The sequence below is a fragment of the Medicago sativa genome, chromosome 8 (genome assembly GCF_051527215.1).
Source record: "Medicago sativa cultivar Bolivia chromosome 8, Bolivia_mono, whole genome shotgun sequence".
NCBI lineage: Eukaryota > Viridiplantae > Streptophyta > Magnoliopsida > Fabales > Fabaceae > Medicago > Medicago sativa.
This window is the reverse complement of record NC_140756.1, coordinates 28,497,384-28,517,299: the sequence shown is the minus strand read 5'-3', so window position 1 is coordinate 28,517,299 and position 19,916 is coordinate 28,497,384. Positions and strand designations below refer to the sequence as shown.

At 31.2% G+C, this 19,916-nt stretch overlaps 2 pseudogenes across 1 annotated transcript; one reads left to right on the top strand and one right to left on the bottom strand.

The window, feature by feature from the left end:
- Nucleotides 1–5,952: 5,952 nt before the first annotated feature.
- Nucleotides 5,953–11,114, top strand: LOC146898131 (disease resistance protein Roq1-like; annotated as a pseudogene). Its single transcript, XR_015022929.1, has 4 exons — nucleotides 5,953–6,506; nucleotides 7,054–8,163; nucleotides 8,487–8,759; nucleotides 8,988–11,114. The product of XR_015022929.1 is annotated as a disease resistance protein Roq1-like (transcript).
- A 2,956-nt stretch (nucleotides 11,115–14,070) lies between these two features.
- LOC146898130 (agamous-like MADS-box protein AGL80 pseudogene) lies at nucleotides 14,071–14,837 on the bottom strand (annotated as a pseudogene).
- Between the last annotated feature and the right edge of the window lie 5,079 nt (nucleotides 14,838–19,916).

The window sequence follows — 19,916 nt, the reverse complement described above, 5'->3', positions numbered from 1 at the left end:
AAATGGGGTTTGATAATTTAGAGTTTAGTTTTTTTAAATGAATTATTCCAATGATTTTATTTTAAGAAGTTAAACTAGCCCATCTAAATTGACACCGGAGAGAATCGAACTTGAGACCTTGAAAAAGATCACACTCCCAGGTCCCAAGCCAATCTAATGATATTCCAAATGCATCTCTGTTTCTTTTTTTTTTTTTTTGGGGTACAGACATCTTTGTTTCTGTTCCTATTTCATTTCACCCTTAATTTATCGCGAATAATTCTTTTATTGGTAAAATTACATACCCACATTTTTAACTACCGGTGAAGGTGTAAACTTAACCCTTTGTAATGGTTATTATCGATAAATGTTCATAAATATGAGTGTTTTGTCACTACAAAATATGCATTGTCCATAAATGTTCTTGCTTCATAAGGCCGCATACATCAAAATACACCAAATCAATAATGTTTTGTCTCTTGGTAGATGAGTAAATCTTAAAAGAAATTTTGTTTAGCTTACCAGCAAAACAATGATCATACTTCAAGAATTGAACTTTTCTTATCTCATAGGAGTACAGCACATTTCTCTTGGCTACCTCAATCTTGTTTTCCTCACTCATGTCACAATCTTCTATATCATAACTCAACCTTTTCATTTGGTTCCATTGCATGAACATTTTTATATAACATACTCCCTCCGATCACATTTATAAGCAAAAAACAATTTTTTAGATACATTGAATAATTGATGTATCTAGTCACATTTATAGGTCAGATACATTAATTATTTAATATTGTATCTAAAAAGTTGTTTTTTGCTTATAAAATGTGACCGGAGGGAGTATATACATAGAGTCATCCTAACTTGTGCCTTTAGGGCACATGTTAAGCAACCTAAGAATAGGAACTTTACATCCGGTCTTTATTATAAGAAAATTTTCAAAAAAGGATTTGGTCATATTTATAAGAAAATGTCACAACTTTTAAGATGTAGTTATTATTTAAAAGACTTTTCTACCCTCACGTAATGATTCTCTTTTTTTAATATTAGTGGATGTATTTAATGTTTCACAATTTATTTTTTATGAGGGTATATTTGTAAAAATATTCAAAAAGTTATATTAATTAATGATTACATTGGTTTTGTTGTTTTTTGGTTTTGTTTCTTATAATAAGGTCCAGAGGGAGTATGTCAACTTTTAAGAAGTTGAATGCACGACTTTTGCTACATACACCCTCCGGTCACAAATATAAGCAAAAATTTACTTTTAAGGTTCATTCAATAAATGATGTATGTGGACTATTAGTCCACATACATCATTTATTGAATGAACCTTAAAAGTAAATTTTTGCTTATATTTGTGACCGGAGGGTGTATATTTATATAATGAGTTCCTTAACATCTGCCCTTAAGGGCACAAGTTAGCATTTGTCATATACATAACAAATAATGTAAAACAATATCATAATATATAGGGTTAATTATGTTTTTGGTCCCTACAAAATTGCAACCTTGTAAGTTTAGTCCGTACTTAATTTTAATAGCATTTTTAATCCTTAAAAAAATTTCTGCACTCAATATTAGTCCTTACTCAATCCAAATTTGTTTAATTTATGCTTAAACTCTTAAGTTTTTCAACAATTTTTTACAGGCGTGTTAAGAACGTTATTAAAAGGTCCTCCGAAAAAAATATCGCAAAAATTTGATTTCTACGTCCATATTTTTGTTACTTATATCTTAAACTTTTGTCGTTTTAAAAAATTCATATTTAATTTATTTCATGTTAAAAAATTATTGATTTTAGTAAATGAACCTTTCATAGTGTTCTAAACTTGTATAAAAAGAATCGTTAAAAAATTTAAGAGTTTAAGGATAATTAAACAAAATTTATTTTAGCAGAGACTAAAATTATAAGTAAATTTTTTTTGTAGGGATTAAAAAAGCTATTAAAATTAAGTAAGGACTAAACTTAGAAGGTCACAATTTTATAGGGATCAAAAACATATTTAACCCTAATATATATATTATGTTATTGTTTTACATTATATACAGGGTCGACCCAGCAGATTAAGAGGCCTAAAGCAAAAATTTTAACGTGACCTTTAAAAATATATTTTTTAGCAGAATATTTGTATAAAATCATATTTGTGGAGACTAAAATTTGAATTTATGACCAAGAGTAATTGAGGTCTTTTTGGTAATTATCAATTAAGTTATGCAAATGTCCGTAATTTATCTGGCATATAATATACTTATAACCAAATTAAATTTTAGAGGCATTTTTTTTATCCAAAATTTTGAGGCCTAAAACCCTTGTTTGAGTTTCTTGACCCTTAGGTAGGCCATGATTATATGTTATGTATATATTACATGTGTGTGTTATTTTGACTTTCAAGTGTTTCACAAAATAAATTGCATCAGCACAAGTCTGAGGGCACCAAGAATAGCAATAGGCGAATGCTATAAAATTACAAGAAATGAAGACATCACATCTACATCTTAAATCTTACGATATTGCATATGTTTATACTTGATATGGGACTAAATATCACACTTGAACTATCCTTACAAGACTACTACAACTTCCTCTGTTTTTAAATATATGTCGTAGTGAACCACCACGCACATACCAATACACAACTTCGACCATTAATATATGTAATCATGTATAATAAAAAGAGAAATGCTGACAAGTGTCCTAAAGACACTTCTTAAGAAATTTAAAATGAAAACTTTATCTTAAAAATTGTGCATTTAACATATTGAAACAACGAAAAATAATTTTTTCTATCTAAATTTTTCAATCATTTTTAATTTTAAATCTTATAACACTTTTTAACATGACCAAATAAAAAAGAGTTCAAGTTGGATAAAGTGGACATTCAAATTAAGGGTCAAGGACCAAAGTCCAATGTCATTTAACGTGTAGGACACCCATGAGGGACATGGATTTTAGAATCAGCGTCAACAATATGCCACGTAGACTTTGTTTACTAATGCAGTCCACATGCATTGTCTGATACAAAATGGTCAAATTAAACCCAAAAACGACGGCACCTTGTCTACAACTCCTTCAAATTCACCTGTAGAAGATTAAATCAATTTGAGAAATGATATTTTGACAACCACTTAACAATTTTTGGACAACTTTCTCTCTCATACTCACATGATGTTGTTATCCTCTCTCTTCTTTTTTCTCTCTCCATTGTTTTTGACCAATAAGAAATGAGGAAAACAAGGTTGTTAACAAAGTTGTCATCAAATGGATGTCAAAATATCATTACTCAATCAATTTTCGTTGTTTCTCATTTGTATACACGAGAGTTATATATATGCATGACATTTGTGTAGAGACATTGAAAATTGTTTTTGTGCAGTCTTTTGCCATTTGAGTGTAATTGCATGACACACATTGTTGTAATTTTTTATTCTTTGATTATTTATTTTAAAGAATTAGTGTTATTTGTGAAACACTAATTATACTTAGCTAGGAACGGTATTTATACTTGGCTAGGATTGACTTTCAATTCCGTTCTCCGGGTGCCTTCTCAAAAATCATGAATTATACTTTTACTTAATTTGGACTTCTTGTATTTGGATTGTTTGGCGTGCAAGAACACTAGAGTCTTCCAACAAAAGAGAAATTATATTCATCAGTTTATAGACAAAATTAAGCTACAAACCTTCTGGTGGTAAAAGGAAAATCATCCTAATTTTGCTTTTAATTACCACACATGGTGGCTTAATCTTCTTATGTGTTTGGGAGTTGCTACTTAGCTTCTTTTGTTTCAGTTTTTCTGGTGTTCTTAGCCGAGCCAGTTGTGGCTTTAGCGCTAATTTTCGTTGTTTTTGGAAACTTGATGTAACATATACTTTCTTTTCTCAGTTATCCTCTGACACTCCTTGTGGTCGTAAGACTAAGATTTTTGATAATTTAATCCATTTTACCTTCTTAAAAAAATTAAACAAATATAATATTTTGTTTCTATTCGGTTGAATAACCTCCATTATCAAGAGATTTGTTCCGTAATTTTCCTATATTGTTTCTTAACTTCATCATGATGCTTAGATTGTATCATCATGAAGCTTTCCAACAAGTTTTCTTCAAAACTAAGATGTCTAGCAAATTATTGGGGGTTTGGTTAGGCGAAGAGTTTTGGTTAATTAGGATGGTAGTGATGACCCCTCCATCCATGTTTGGGAAAATTATTTCCCTTTGGAAAATTGTTAGAATTCTCTTGATTTGGTCTCATGCATATTACTATTTTCTCCTATTATGCATTCGATGGAAAGACTGCCTAGCACTTTGCAAGGTTTGCAAGGTGGAGCATTGGCCAATACAAGTTAGCCCTTATCTCATCAACATTTTCCAGCACAAAATTCAAATTATTAGTAATACAATTTGAATCATACATGCCTCCTTTATCAGAGGGTGCCGCTTGATTGTCTTGAATCTTCAAGGAAAGAAGACTTTTGCTTCTTTCTATGATGTTTGAGAAAGTTCTCAATCTCCGGTACTGGCTCACTAATTTCCCTAATCCTTGGTGCAGGGGTTTTTTACAATGATATTTTGTTATCGTATGGAGGACGGTCATTTGACATAGTAGCAAACAAGACAAAACAAAGAAAAATTAAAGAAAAATTTCTAAACTAAACAAATTAGGAAAACATTACCTTAATTTAAACAAGACTCTAACAACGGTGTCAAAAATTTGATAAGCCCGCAAATTTGCAAGTTTGTAAGGGAAGGGAAGGAATGACGTTAGAGGGTGAGAAGTATAGGGAAAAATTAAGAAATCTTTCACATTTTCTGAAAGAGTATTTTTTTAGAGAGAGATAAACTAATTCTTATAGTTAATATATTTTTAATTTTAAGAATATTATAACAACATAGATTATATTCGAGGAATTAATATAAACCCTTCCAAACCTCCCAAAACTCTCATCCAATTCAATTTTTTTGGGAAGGGTTTTATATTTTCAAGAAAAATAAACTCAAAAGCCCTCTTCTCTCAATGTCTTTCATTTCTTCCCCTTACTCCTTCCTATTTTCCAAATCCTCTCTTCGCTTTAAGAAATCAAATATTGTGATATGGAATGATTAATACACCGTTGCTGTTGTTGCTGGTTGGTCTTTTATCAAAATAAATAGGGTTTTTTTATCATGTGCAAATTTACAAATATTAAGAAATTTAAAGTAGTAACTTTGACTTGGAACTTGTGCATTTTATATTAAATGTGTAGCTTTTTAATGAATAATTGTTGTTTTCAATAAAAAATTACTCCCTCCGTTTCAAAATGAGTGTCACTTTAGCAAAAAAAATTTGTTTCAAAATGAATGTCACTTTCGGTTTTCAATGCAATAATAACTTTTTCTTTTAAATTGTACCCTTCAATTAATACTATGTTACACTACTTCCAAAGTATTATTTTTTCTTAAATGAAAAACAAACCAATAGTTGATTAGGATAATTTGGTAAAATTGCTATGACATTTGACTACTTTATTTCATTCCTTAATCTGTGTGCAGTTGGCTAAAGTGACACTCATTTTAAAACGGAGGGAGTACTACTTTTAGTTGTTTTAACATGTGCAATATTGGACATGTTAGACAAACCCAAATAAATATTGGTCTCCAGTAAGTAATCATAAAAGTATTACTTTTTCCTTAAAAAAAAGTAAAAGTACTACTATTACTTTATTTTATGAATCGCACTGATGTCCAAGTCTACGCCTTGTCTTCTTTTTCCCTTCCACTGCACATTACGGGTAAAGATCCTCTCCATTTTGTATAATAAATGGAGTATGCAATTTGGAGAGAGATAGACACATAAATAGATAGTGGGTCCCACTATTAAGTGGGTCCCACCATCATTAATTACTTTTTAGTTTTTCGATGTTTTTTTTTGTGTCTATATCTCTACAAATGGATGAAATGGAGAGGATCTTAACTCGCACATTACGTACACGCTCATTATTATTCACGTTCATCAATTTAGCTTACTAATTGTTTATTAAGATGGCTAACAGCAGCTCCTCCTCCTCTTCTGCTGTGATGAGATTGCCAAAGAAGAATCATTATGACGTATTCGTCAGCTTCAGAGGCACAGACACACGCTTCAACTTCACCGATCATCTTTTTGCTGCCTTCCGAAGAAAAGCTCTTGTTGCATTCAGGGATGACACTAAGCTTCAGAAAGGTGAATCCATTGCACCTAAGCTCTTTCATGCAATTGAAGCCTCTCTCGGACTTTCATCGTTGTCTTCTCAAAAAACTACGCTTCATCAACATGGTGCATGCGAGAATTAGAAAAGATCCTTGAATGCAGTCAACGATCAGGTAAATATGTTCTACCTGTTTTCTGTGATGTTGATCCATCTGAGGTACGAAAGCAAAGTGGTGCTTATGCTGAAGCCTTTTTCAAACATGAAGAAAGATTCAAACATGACTTAGAGATGGTTCGGAGATGGAGGGAAGCTCTCACTCATGTTGCCAGTCTCTCTGGTTGGGATGTATGTCATAAGTGAGTAAGAAATATTCTCTTATATATGTTGAGGGATATGTTTGGATTGACTTATTTGAGCTTATTTCTGACATAAATTGTGAGACTGTTTTGAAGAATTTATGCAAACAGCATATGCCGTGTTCATAACTTGTTTTCGGCTTATTTTCATTAGTTCTTCAAAAAAAAAATATGAGAAAAAAATAAAAAATTTAACTCTATTTTATCATGATAAAAGCTTTACTATAAATTGCAAATTAAGCTGTTTATCCAAACAAGGCCTGAATATTGATTAATGTTCTTGCATATACAATTTTAAGCCTTTAGCATTGCCATATAAGTTGAACTAATCACAAAGGCTCATGTCATATAGTGCATATATTTGAATCACTTTCCATTTTCAAACTACAGAAACCCTATAACCTCTAGAAAAGATAGGATGCAAATTCGGCTCCAATTTAAAAGTTTTCTATAAGATATATACTACTTTTTTATTTTGTCCTACGCATGTGCCTTTTGCTTTGGTTTCCTTGTGGGATGATTTTCTGCTACCGATTATCTTTTTCAGACCACAATATGCAGAGATTGAAAAGATTGTTGAAGAGATAATAAATATATTGGGTTACCAGTTTTCAAGTCTACCCAAAGACTTAGTTGGGATGGACTCTCCCATACAAGAATTAGAAAAGCTCTTACTTTTGGACTCGGTTGATGAAGTCCGGGTTCTAGGAATTTGTGGTATGGGTGGAATAGGGAAGACAACTCTTGCTTCTGTTTTATATGGCAGAATCGCTCATCAATTTTATGCGTGTTGTTTTATTGAGGATGTAAGCAAAATTTATAAATTAAATGATGGTCCAATTGGTGTGCAAAAGCTAATTCTACATCAAGCACTTGGAGAAGAACACCTTCAAATATGTAGTTGTTCTAATGCAACTAATTTGATACAAAGTAGACTACATTGTGTAAGGGCCCTCATATTTCTTGATAATATTGATCAAGTTCAACAATTGGAGAAGTTAGCATTGAGTCATGAATGGTTAGGTGCAGGGAGTAGGATCATTATAACTTCTAGAGATGAGCATATCTTGAAAGAGTATGGAATAGATGTAATTTACAAAGTTCCACTCTTGAATATGGCTGACTCTTCTCAATTATTTAGTCGAAAAGCTTTCAAACTTGATAATATTATGAGTAATTATGAAGGGTTGACATATGATATCTGAGTTATGCTAATGGCCTACCTTTGGCAATTAAAGTATTGGGTTCATTTTTGTTTGGTCGAGATATCCTTGAATGGAGAAGTGCGTTGGCTAGAATGAGAGAAAGTCCAAACAAAGATATTATGGATGTATTGCGATTAAGTTTTGATGGGCTAGAGAAAACAGAAAAGGAAATGTTTCTCCATATTGCTTGTTTTTTGGAGTTCCATAACGAGAACTATACTAAACATGTTCTGAATTGTTGTGGATTTCACGCTGATATTGGACTGAGAGTTCTCATTGATAAATCACTTATAAGCATTTCAGACAGAGATATAGAAAGGTATATTGAAATGCATGATTTGTTGGTAGAGCTAGGCAAAAACATTGTTCAAGAAAATTCTACCGAAAAGTCAAGAAAGTGGAGCAGGCTGTGGCTACACCAACATTTCTACAATGTTGTGTCGGAAAATATGGTAAAATGTTTGTCTGGAAATAGAGCTTATTTTCATTTTTAGCGAAGCTATGTATATTGGGCCTGTTTAGATTAGCTTATTTTAGAGCTTATACTAAACAACTTATGCAAATAAATAACTTTTTATGTATTATTTATAAGCTTGTTAAGGTTTTTTTATGAAAAAACAGTTTATGAAGATACGATTTTCATTAGTGAGAGCTTATAAATTAAAATAAAAACTTATTTATTTACATAAGCTATTTTCCATAAACTTAAAATAAGCTTAGTCCAAACGGGACCATCGATAGTTATTTACGTTTTTCTTCCTTTTGCAATGCTTAGGAAAAAAACGTTGATGCCCTAGTTTTGAATGGATATGGAAGAGAAATGGAAATATGGATGACTGAAGCATTGCAAAAAATGAGCCATCTAAGATTGCTCATACTCGAGGGAGTGAATTTTTCCGGAAGTCTCAGTTGTCTTTCCAATGAATTAAGATATGTTGACTGGCATGAATATCCTTTTATGTATTTGCCATCAAATTTCCAGCCCAATCAACTAGTTGAACTTATCTTGAAACATAGCAGCATCAAACAACTGTGGAAAGGCAAGAAGGTACTATAATTTTTTTCTTTTTGAAAAAGTTAAACTAGCTCACCGAAATTGTCATCAAGGAGAATCAAACTTGAGACCTTGAGGAAGAGCTATAAATTCTATTTTTTTTTATTTTTTTTTCTATTAGGAATATAAACAAATCATTATAAAATTATTTTCTTCCCATCTTTTGTTGAAGGCAGATTACAAAATAAAGATAATGTTTCAACTTTTGTTGGTCTTTCACAGTATCTTCCCAATTTGAGAGCTCTGGATTTGAGCCACTCCAAAAATCTAATCAAGATTCCAGATTTTGGAGAGGTCCCAAATCTTGAGAGTCTAAACCTTGAAGGATGTGTAAAGCTCGTGCAGATGGACCCATCCATTGGTGTTCTAAGAAAACTTGTTTCCTTGAATTTGAAAGATTGCAAAAATCTAGTTAGCATACACAACAACAAATTTTGGTCTCAGCTCTCTGAAAGTGTTTAACAATTCATGGAATTTTGAGAGGCTTAATACAAGTGAAAGTGAATCCCAATCAACATCCTCCATCCTGAAATGGTTCATGTTGCTCCCTTTACATTACTTGTATCCTACTCCATGTGTATACAAAGAATTGTTGCCTTCCTTGGCTAGCTTATATGGTTTGTGTGAACTTGATATTAGTTTTTGCGGTCTAACTCAACTTCCCGATGTAATTGGATGTTTATGTTGGCTAGAAGAATTAAATTTAGGGGGAAACAATTTTGTGACACTTCCTAGCCTCAAAAAACTTTCCAAACTTGTTTTTTTAAACTTGGAGCATTGCAAGCTGTTGGAATCTTTGCCTGATCTTCCTTCACCTACTGCTATAGAGTTGGATCAATGTTGTAGGAGAGTTGGAATGTACATTTTCAACTGTCCTAATTTGGATCAGAGAGAACGATGTAGTAACATGACATTTTCATGGATGTTACAATTCATTCAGGCAAACCAAGGATCTTCTACCTTTAGTTGGATTGATATTGTAATTCCAGAGAGTGAAATACCAAGTTGGTTCAACAATCAGAGCGAAGGTGATTCAATAAGAATAGACCCATATCCCACTGTACATGACAATGACATTGACAATAATTTCATTGGTATTGCTTATTGTGCAGTATTTTCTGTTGCTCCTGAGGATCCAATTATGGCAACAAATGCACGGCTATCCGAGTTCACATGTGTCGGTTTTGGAAGATGCAGATCTATGGGATCTGCCATCATTCCATTAATTGTCGATGGAGATCTTATTACGACCCAATCAAGTCATATGTGCCTAATCTATTACCCTCAGAAAACATTTGATTTTGTGAGACCAGGCAAAATAACCGAGCAACCTGATGATCTCGATGTTAAAGCTCGCATTAAGGAAGGAAAAGGGTTTGGATGTGAAGGTAAAGAAGTGTGGATATCGTTTGGTATATAAACATGACCTACAACTGATGCATCATGGGAATTCCTTTACTCCAAAGGGGAAGCTTTTGGCATTGGAAGATGAAGTACAACCGCAACAAGAATCATTCAACTTTAGTGCACTTGAATTGATTCTTGGAGGATAGTAGCATCAAACAACAATGGGAAGGCTCTATTCCTCCATCTTGAAATGGATCACAATGCTCCCTTTCCATCACTCTTCTCCCATTGCACACAAATATTTGTTTCCTTCCTAGCCTAGATTATCTTGTTTGTGTGTTGATATTAGTTTGTGGTCAAGTCAACTTCCTGATGTTATTGGATGTCTACATTGGTTAGAGAAAAATATATCATTTCAATCAATTATGTCCCTCTCTTTAGAAGTAATACACTCTCTTCTAATTGTTATTATTTTTCACTTCATGACATATTATACTCTTACTGGGAGACAGAAGAAGATACTGAGATATGAATCTCTCTTGATCTTCCGGCATATTTTTGTAGAACTTATTTATCAAAAATGAAAAAAAAAATGTAGATAAAATCATACAAAAATATGCATCTACACAAAAAAATTATAAAAAGAAAAAAAAATCAAGAGCTAAAAACATCAAAAGTTTTGGTATCTAAGAAAAAGTATTTATCTTGATAAATGAAAGATAAAAGAAGGAAGGTTGGTAATACTTCAATGTTTAGTAGGATTTTGTATGTTCAAAATCTAACTCCAAGTTGTTTTATTAGCCTACTTTCTCAAATATATCCCACCTTAACATAAGTCGTGTTATAACCCTAAAAGACCTCAAAGTGTGTATATATTATGATATTTAATGTTTGTTTAGAATTGTTTCAAGTTCATGTGACGACTGGAGTGGGCAAATGTCGTGACCAACCATACTAGCTTTAGGAGATACATATGTGTATCTTGGAAAAGAGTGTGGCTGAGAGTATGAACTATCTTCTCTAAACATGTATTGCTTGCATGGTAGTGGTAAGTTAGTCAAGTGTGTAAATGGGACGAGATGATGATTTGAGCAACCTCTTCGGAAAGATATGTTTTTCCTGTAAAATATGCAAAGTTTAAAATTTATTTCTTTTGTTACTTGAGGACAAGAAACAATTTAAGTTTGGGGTTGTGATAACATGTCATCTTATGTTAATTTTTAGCATATTTTTCAGTAATCTTTATTTAGTTTTGATCCAAGTGAAAGGAGTCATAGAACAATTGCCTATGGTTTTCGGGACATTTTGTAATATTTTCATTTCGAGTCATGTTATAGTACATATCAGACCTATGAAGGTTCAAGCCATACTGTTACATTTGAAGACTCTTTGAGCATATCCTCTAGTCAAAGAGACTTACCAACAATTAAAATGTCATCCTCTAATCTTATGGTCTAACTTAGAAATGCACATCATTTGAGTACATGCCTCTAATATTTAGCACCTTTGATTACTTTGATGCTCAATATTCTTCGACGAATCAATCGATTTAGTACAAACTTGAAGATCAATCTAGAATAATCATCAAAGACTAGAAAAAAGAATTCTCTGAAACTCTTTGATAGTACAATACATCTTGGAATTTCCACATCCTTTAAACACCTAGCTATAAAATTGCAACATGGATTGTACTGCACCAATATGTACATTCACAATGTTCATATATTTATAACATTATACAAGGAAATTCATTTGAATAGAAGAACTTGACGACAAGTCCAACAATGACGATTTGTCCAAATTGATGGTTGATAATCAAGTCTAGTGTGGCAGATGACCAATTTATAACAATGAACGAAATGATTAAGTCTTATTCATGGAAAATCATATGACTTAATTCACTATGAGATGGACATGCTAAATATCCATGGAAGAGAGGAAAGACAAGAGAAGAGATAAAATGAAATGTTAGAAAAAAGGCCAAGACCACATGAAAAGCTCAAATAAAAGTCCTCTTTATTGAGAGTTATTAGATCATGACGTAAATCAATCAAGTTGTTTTCATAGACATAAATTGATATAGGATTTGAGTTGTAATATCATTTATATGAGAATTAAACACCTTTGCACGACTTTTTGTATCAAGTTCAAATACAAACACACATTGTTGTAATTCATCCTAGTAGTGGCAACCCCTTTTGTTGAAGGAAGTCTGGATAGACAAGAAAACACTTGGTTCTTCAACAACGCAGTCACTAGAAGTTTTTGAGAAGACTAGAAGTTTCCTAGTTGACGAAGGATTGGAGAGGAAAAATAGTGAATACTCAGATTTTATGTAGATGAAGATTAAAGAATACTTGATTTAGTGTATGAAGTCATTTGAGGGATGAAGACAAAGTTTCTCTATAAGAGGAGGATTGGAGGTAGAGACATTTTGTTGTTAACTTGTGTAAAATATATGTGTGTTAACTTTTCCCTGTCTTTGTTTATAGCTAGTTTTTTTTTTCTTCATCCCTTCTAAATATAGTGTTTTGTTAAAGGAAGAACATTTAAAAAAACAATTAAACTGTTAACACAATTCAAACCCTTATTTTTTTTTTGTTTCTGGTAACTTCAAAGTGAAGACTTTATAGCATTTTTTGTATGATCCTCTCTCTCTGTCTCACACACACATATATATAACCCTTAAAAATGGTATAATAATCATAGTTGGTTACATGGTTCTTTGATATTAATTCCTCCCTTATTTAATTGTTGTTTCCATTTCACAATAAGTCAGTCCTCACAAAGACCTTTCTCTAAAATATCATGAGTAGAATGCAAAATTAATTTCATATTATTTCTTTAATTACAACTCATTTTTGTATGTTGAACTGGATAAAGAATATAGAATGTTGTTATCTCAACCTTCTAGGCATTTGAATATATAGTATGTATTATAAATATAGATTTTAACATATAAATACATGAAATTTTCACTACAATCACATTCTAGATGGTTGTAACAACCACTCTGCGGTCTGAGGCATGCTTTCATATTCAATACCATACAAGTGTCCCATAGTCCGTACCTTGCTAACCACAGGCTAATTCAAGTCGATTTCAATGCATACCAAAGAAAAAAATGTCATAATTTCATATTCATGGTATTGTTATCTACCTTTATGGGATTACCAACAACAACACCAATCTCCGTAAAAATACTCTCATCATAAAACAACAATTCCATATTGGAAATAAAATCCCAACAAAGGTTTTTTTCTTCAAAATTATCTGGTGGTAAAAGAAATGTTAGATTTCATATATACACTATTAAGTAATGGTAAAAAAAAAATCATCCAGGGACTACCATCCATTACTTAAGTGCAATTAACATGATTGTCAAACTTGACCATGAAAAATTGTTGTCTATATCCATTATTTCAAAACTCTCACTCAACGTCCGCAACCCTTTCATTTGTGGTTTAATTATATGATAATCTCAAAGTGTTAAATGACGTTTCGTATTTTTAATTTTTCATTAACGACATGAGTTTACGTGTTATTATATCTAAAATATTCAATATTAAATCATATTTTTTACACGGGCTGCATAATATATGAGACATACCACTACTTGTTATAGATAAATGGTAAATTAATTTTACTAGTTTTAATAACTAATTGTTACGGCAACAGTGTCGACAACAACACAATAATATACTTTTTTATTCAATCAAACTAATACATTAAACTTTTTTTAACAATAGTAATTTAGAAAAAAGCATATAAATAAACATGTGAAGCATAAGCCACACAATAGGACTAGATCACATATAGGAAATAAAGATGTGAAGATTACACTATAATGACTTACGATTGTGTCTTCACATACACCCAAATAAAATAAGACCAAATCATCCAAGAATTAAGAATTGGGACTAAATTGGAACAAATCCAGCTCAAAAGTTATGCAAAACAAACACATCGTCTCATTCAAGGTAGTAGATTAGGCCAAAATCCACTTTGAAGACTAGCATCATGGGGATGACCAAATGGGACTTTCTCATCTCCATTATCATTCATCATCAAATTCATAAAGAATTGTTTTTGCATGATGTCACCATTATTCATAACTATCCCAAAATGGTCACGACTCATCATCGACATTTCTTCATTCTTGACATGTGATGGTGGTGCCATTTGGAATTGAACTTCTCTCTGAGTTGGACTAATCATGATTTGATTCTGGCTTTGAATTTGACCATTATTGTCCACTGCTTCCAACCTTCTCCCAATGTCCTTCAAATTTTGGTCAATCAACCAAGTAAGATGATTCACATCAACCACTGACATATTGTTCTGCACAATTTTCCCTGCATTCAGACATTGAAACATTAGAAGGGTCATCTCTTTCTCCTTGTTGTCTTTTTGTTGTTTTTTCACCTGCTCTTTAGCCTTCATCACCCTTTGGTTCATGAAAGTCTCTTGATTCATCATTTTCTTGCTTTGTTCCATTTCAGGCATTGTCTTGAATTTTGAGAGCACATTTTGGACTCCCCAAGGGGATGGCCAAATCTCAGGTTGTGGTTCATAAGGACCGTAAATTATAGCACAAGCTTCAATTCCACAAAGTGTGCTTAGTTCGTCGATCTTCTTCAATAAACCCTTCTTCCTTTTCTTGTATGTTGCTTTCCTTGCAGCGTCATTGACAATGAAGGCAAGTTTCACCTTTCTTCTAGTCATGGTTTTGACTAGAATAAAGGAGAACTGAAATTGAATAATATTGTTGTAACTTTTCTTTTGTGAACAATGTCTTGTGATTATCTGTATATATAGACCAACTCGATATAATTGGTTTGATTTGTAGGTGGTATTCGATGCATGGCTGACTAATTTCCAACTGGCATTTTGAGTTGTAAATCGAACTTTATTTGCTTACCATCCGTGTAGGATCTAGAAAATAAAATATTTTAATGATATTTAATTTATAAAATTTACAGTATTTAAAATAACATAATTGATATAGCTGGTGTGAGAAGGTTGGATTATGCATCAAATATTTTTTACTTTTAAATGATGTATCAACAATCTTTTTGAAGAAATGTATCAAAAATCTCATTCACTATAGATTCATGTCAGTACATATTCTATTATGGTTTCTTTTACTTCAGCATTATTTTTTGGTATCACAGATCTATAGTATACTACTAAATATTATTAAGTGTGTATTTAAATAATTATTTGATATATTCTTTAGAAATATTTTTCCCAATATAATATAATGAAGTTTTTTGAAGGGATAATATAATGAAGTTATTCACCAAAATATCTTGGATTTATGACTTTTGTAAATTATCTAATTAAAGTGGTATGGTGGTCATTTTGTAATTGTCCATTTATGAATTTAAACTCAAACAATTAAGATTATAATGTCAGACTCTTACCATTGAGCTAACACTTATTACTCAATATTATTGAAGTATTGATAGATTAACAAGATTTTGTATATAGCTAGAGATGTTATATTTTATATTTTTTTAAAGAAATTGAGACCACTTTTAATAAATAACAAAATAATATAAACCTATAAAAATTATGATGTCTAATTAAAGTAAAAATCTTGGTAATATAGAAAAATATAATCATCGTAAAACATGGTAGCCATGAGGAGGGGACCTTGAAGACCCTTAAGCGGAGTGCCACAAAATATTAACTATGACAAAATTTAATTTCAACTACAGTAATGCAGAACATAGTAACATTACTTAGGTAGGCGCCATTAGTAATATTATGATAAAAGGTTTAAAAAATATCAAATAAATGAGGATAGAAATTGTAAATAAAATCGTTAAAAAATAGTAGTAAAATTGGAAGAAAAAAAAACTTAGTATCCCTTTATTTATAGGATAAAGTTTGATAGTGCGGAAAAAAAAACTTAACATCCCTTATTTGCAATCTATTTTCACTTTTATTTATTTTAAAAATTTAACAATACTACCCATTATTTGTGCGCCAATCGTGTGTTGATTTTTGCACCATATAACAGTTCTCTATATTTACATATGCGTGTGTGTATTGATTATATATTAATAAAATTGTCTCAAGTACTAATAACTATATGAAAAACTAGTTATTGTATATTTTTCTATCATAATCAATAGATAACCAAGTGACCAAAGAATGTGTCAAAAACTAAATGAACAAAGAAGGAGAGAAAATAAAATATATTGTAATTAAGATTTACTATAAAACTATAAATAAAATAAAGGGTTGGAAAATTATTTCCAAAATAGTAAAGTAAATAATTTTTTTAATATTTTAATATCATCGAAAAATTAATTTAACATTTGGAACAAATTGAAACATTGACTCTGTAATTAGCAAAAACTAGTGGTAAACTAGTATATAGTAGATAAACAAGTAAATTGAAGTTAAAATATTTAATAAATTAGTAGTTGGACTAACCGATAAATACAAGTAAATCTGTTGGAACAAAATTGGTTTGTACAATTCTTCTAAGGTTTTGATGACAACAAAGTATTGAAGAACAATTGGATATACTAATATGTGTTCAAGTGTGCAGGATCATAGAATATATTCATCAAAATGTTGAACATGTATTAAAGAATCAGAAGCACAAGAGAAACTTAAAAGACTATGGTAGACGATATGAAGAATGGTCAACCAGAAGTCAACATCTTGTATAAGAAGAAAAAGACGTCTCTCGAAAGATAAATATATTTTTCTATTTTGTATGTTTTACTATGTCTCACTCACACACAATTACTAAAATGGTTACAGTTTTAGAGTATATTTAATGGTTGTATCTTCCAAATACCGGATTTTCATATATGCTCGACCCGAATATTGAATCCTTAAACACGTATCGAGTATAAGATATTAGGATATTTTTATGAAACATTTTCCTTCATATAAAGTACTAATTCCATCTCAAAATGTAACAAAAAAATCATTTTTTCCCTAAAATATAAGCAAAAAATCAGTTTGACCAATTTTAATATGATGTTCCAAAAATACCCTTTAACATTTATTACTAGTATAATTAACTAGGCGTGGAATTGCTTTTATTAGGGAAAAAAAGCGTGCAGTATTGGAATGTTAAAGTTTTAGTAGTATTCTAAAATCAAAGAGCTAGGAAGGAGAATAGACATTATGGGGTTACAACGATTTTTTTTAATATGCTATCAATAATTAATTGTTTTGGTTTCAATGAGTGCAAGGACAATTTAGGAATATTGTCATTTTATTGGATAAAACTTAGAGTAAATAATGAAGGGTAATAGTTTTTCTTAATAAGTGTAATTTTATTTTTTTACTTATATGTTTGGATGGAGGGAGTACGTGTTTAAGGATTCAATATTTGACTTGAGCATATATATATATATATATATATATATATATATATATATATATATATATATATATGAATATTTGGTATTGTCAAACATAAATTTTTAAATGATTAAGCATTGAGCCAAAAATCGAATCCTTAAAAATATACTTGAGCAATATATATTATGAGATAGGAATTGAGTATCAGAGATTGAGCAACCAGATAATCTCAATGTGCTAAATATCAGACACACATGATTAAATGGTGAGCAATTTCGAGTTAGACCATCAAATTAGATGATGATATTGTTGGTTGATTCTCTTTGACTGCATGTTAAAACCATAAAGTTGTCATATACAGATCTTCATTGTATGCTTGACATTGCACTTGTTGATCATGTTGTTGTTTAATGCTTTATACCATATATGTTGTTATCAAACACACTCATGCCAAAGGTTGTGACTTGTGGTGTACATTTGATATCATGGAGGATTAATTTATGTTGGAACGGAGGCATGGGTCTAGAGGATAAGACTTGAGAATCTCAAAAGGTGCAATTTATGCTTGAATGAGGCACTTCACTTTAGAGACACAACTGTGATAATTTGATCGAGGGGTATGGCATGGCTTGGAATTCATGAAAAACACATATTGGCTCGATTTCATCAATATATTGTAGTATAGTAAAATTGGTATTCATATCATTGCTGCGTCGAAGGAACTGGTTTACCGGAGGATAATTTTACATCATTATGATTCTTTTATACAACTTTTCAACAATGTTTTGAAAAGCTTTGTAAAATGAACTGATTATTGTCACAACATGATTGGATCTCAATATGGTGTGATTGGAAAATATGGTATTTGTTTTGACATGTATAAAAACCAAAGGTTTATGAAGACTTTTTTTGTACCAGAAGGTAAGGAAGTTGAGGAAAAAAAATCAAAATGCACATATTGCAATAAATATGAACATCTTGAATTTGTTTACTTTCTTATAAAAAGAGGTCAGATTAGAAAGTCAAACAACCTCAGATGTGAATCAGCTCAAAAGTTAAGAATAGAACTTTCTAAAGTAAAAAGGAAATTCTCTATATGTAATAGACCTGATCGTGTTCAAAACTAATGTTTTTAACATAAAGAAGGTTAGAAAGACTAACCATCAAGGAGCTAAATCATCACGGCTACCTAAGAAGTCTCTAACTCGCAATGCATGTCTCTTATCAAGATGCAAGGAAAAAACATTGGTATTTGGACAATGGTTGTTCAAGGCACATTGTTAATGATAAGAAGTTATTCTTATCATTTAAAAAAAGAAAAGGGAGGATCTGAAACCTTTGGAAACAATAACAAGGCATAGATCAGAGGTAAATGTATGATGAGTAAGTGTAATTCTGCAAAAATAGAAAATGTGTAATATGTTGAAGGTTTGAATCATAACTTACTAAGCATAAGTCAACAATGTGACAACAGATTAGAAGTTATCTTTAAACCTTTCATTTGTGAAATTAAACAACCATCTTATGGAAAAACCCTATTCATAGGATCAATAAAGAAAAACCTTTATGTTTTATACTTAGATGAATTACCATCTGAATTATGTTTTGTAAATCTTGAAAAAGATAAACGGGTTTAGCACAAAATAATTGGTCATGTAAATATAAATACCATTTCAAAACTAGTAAGAGTTTTAGGGATGACATGCCTTCTTACGTTATTTTCAACATGTTTTTCAGTCATATCTTACATTTGAGTCATATTAGAGGAGTTTTAGAGAAGTTACTCTAATTTAAGGAACATTTTGTAATGTTTTCGACAAAGCAAAATATCTCATGAAAAATTGGAAAGACAATGAATAAATATTCAAGAGGACTATGAAGACATTACAAGTTGAAGAAATTGTATCTCAAGTCCTGAGACAAGTTTGGAGGAAAAAAAACACCCATAACGACGAAGAAAAGGCCAAAAATGCACTGGAAATAGGTGTTGTGTGCCCCGGGGTGTGCAAAACAATGCTAAACAGGCCAAACCCACTTGGAAGGCCACTCGGTAAAAAAATAGTATTTTCAGCTCAAACCCACTTGGAAATCAACCTATAAATATAACTTCTCTCATTCTCAAATATCCATTTAGAACGAAGCGGTTCAAGAGGAAGGAAAGCCTTAGGAGTTAGGAGCATCAAGGGATGGGTCTCTTATCAACCTTTATCTCTAGAGTATGTTTTCTTTCTTTTGTAATTTGTCTTTAGTTACCATGAGTAACTAAATCCTAATTGAGTAGGATTCTAAGATGAACCTGGATGAGTCATTAATTAGTCTATTTTAATGCATTATTTAGTTTAGTTTTATTTAGATTTAGTTTTATTTTATTGCATATTTATTTCCTTTTTGAATATTTTACTTTAAATTGCTTTTTATTATATTTTAGGAACGAATATATGGTGGAAGGTGTCTTGGAGCAAAAGAAAG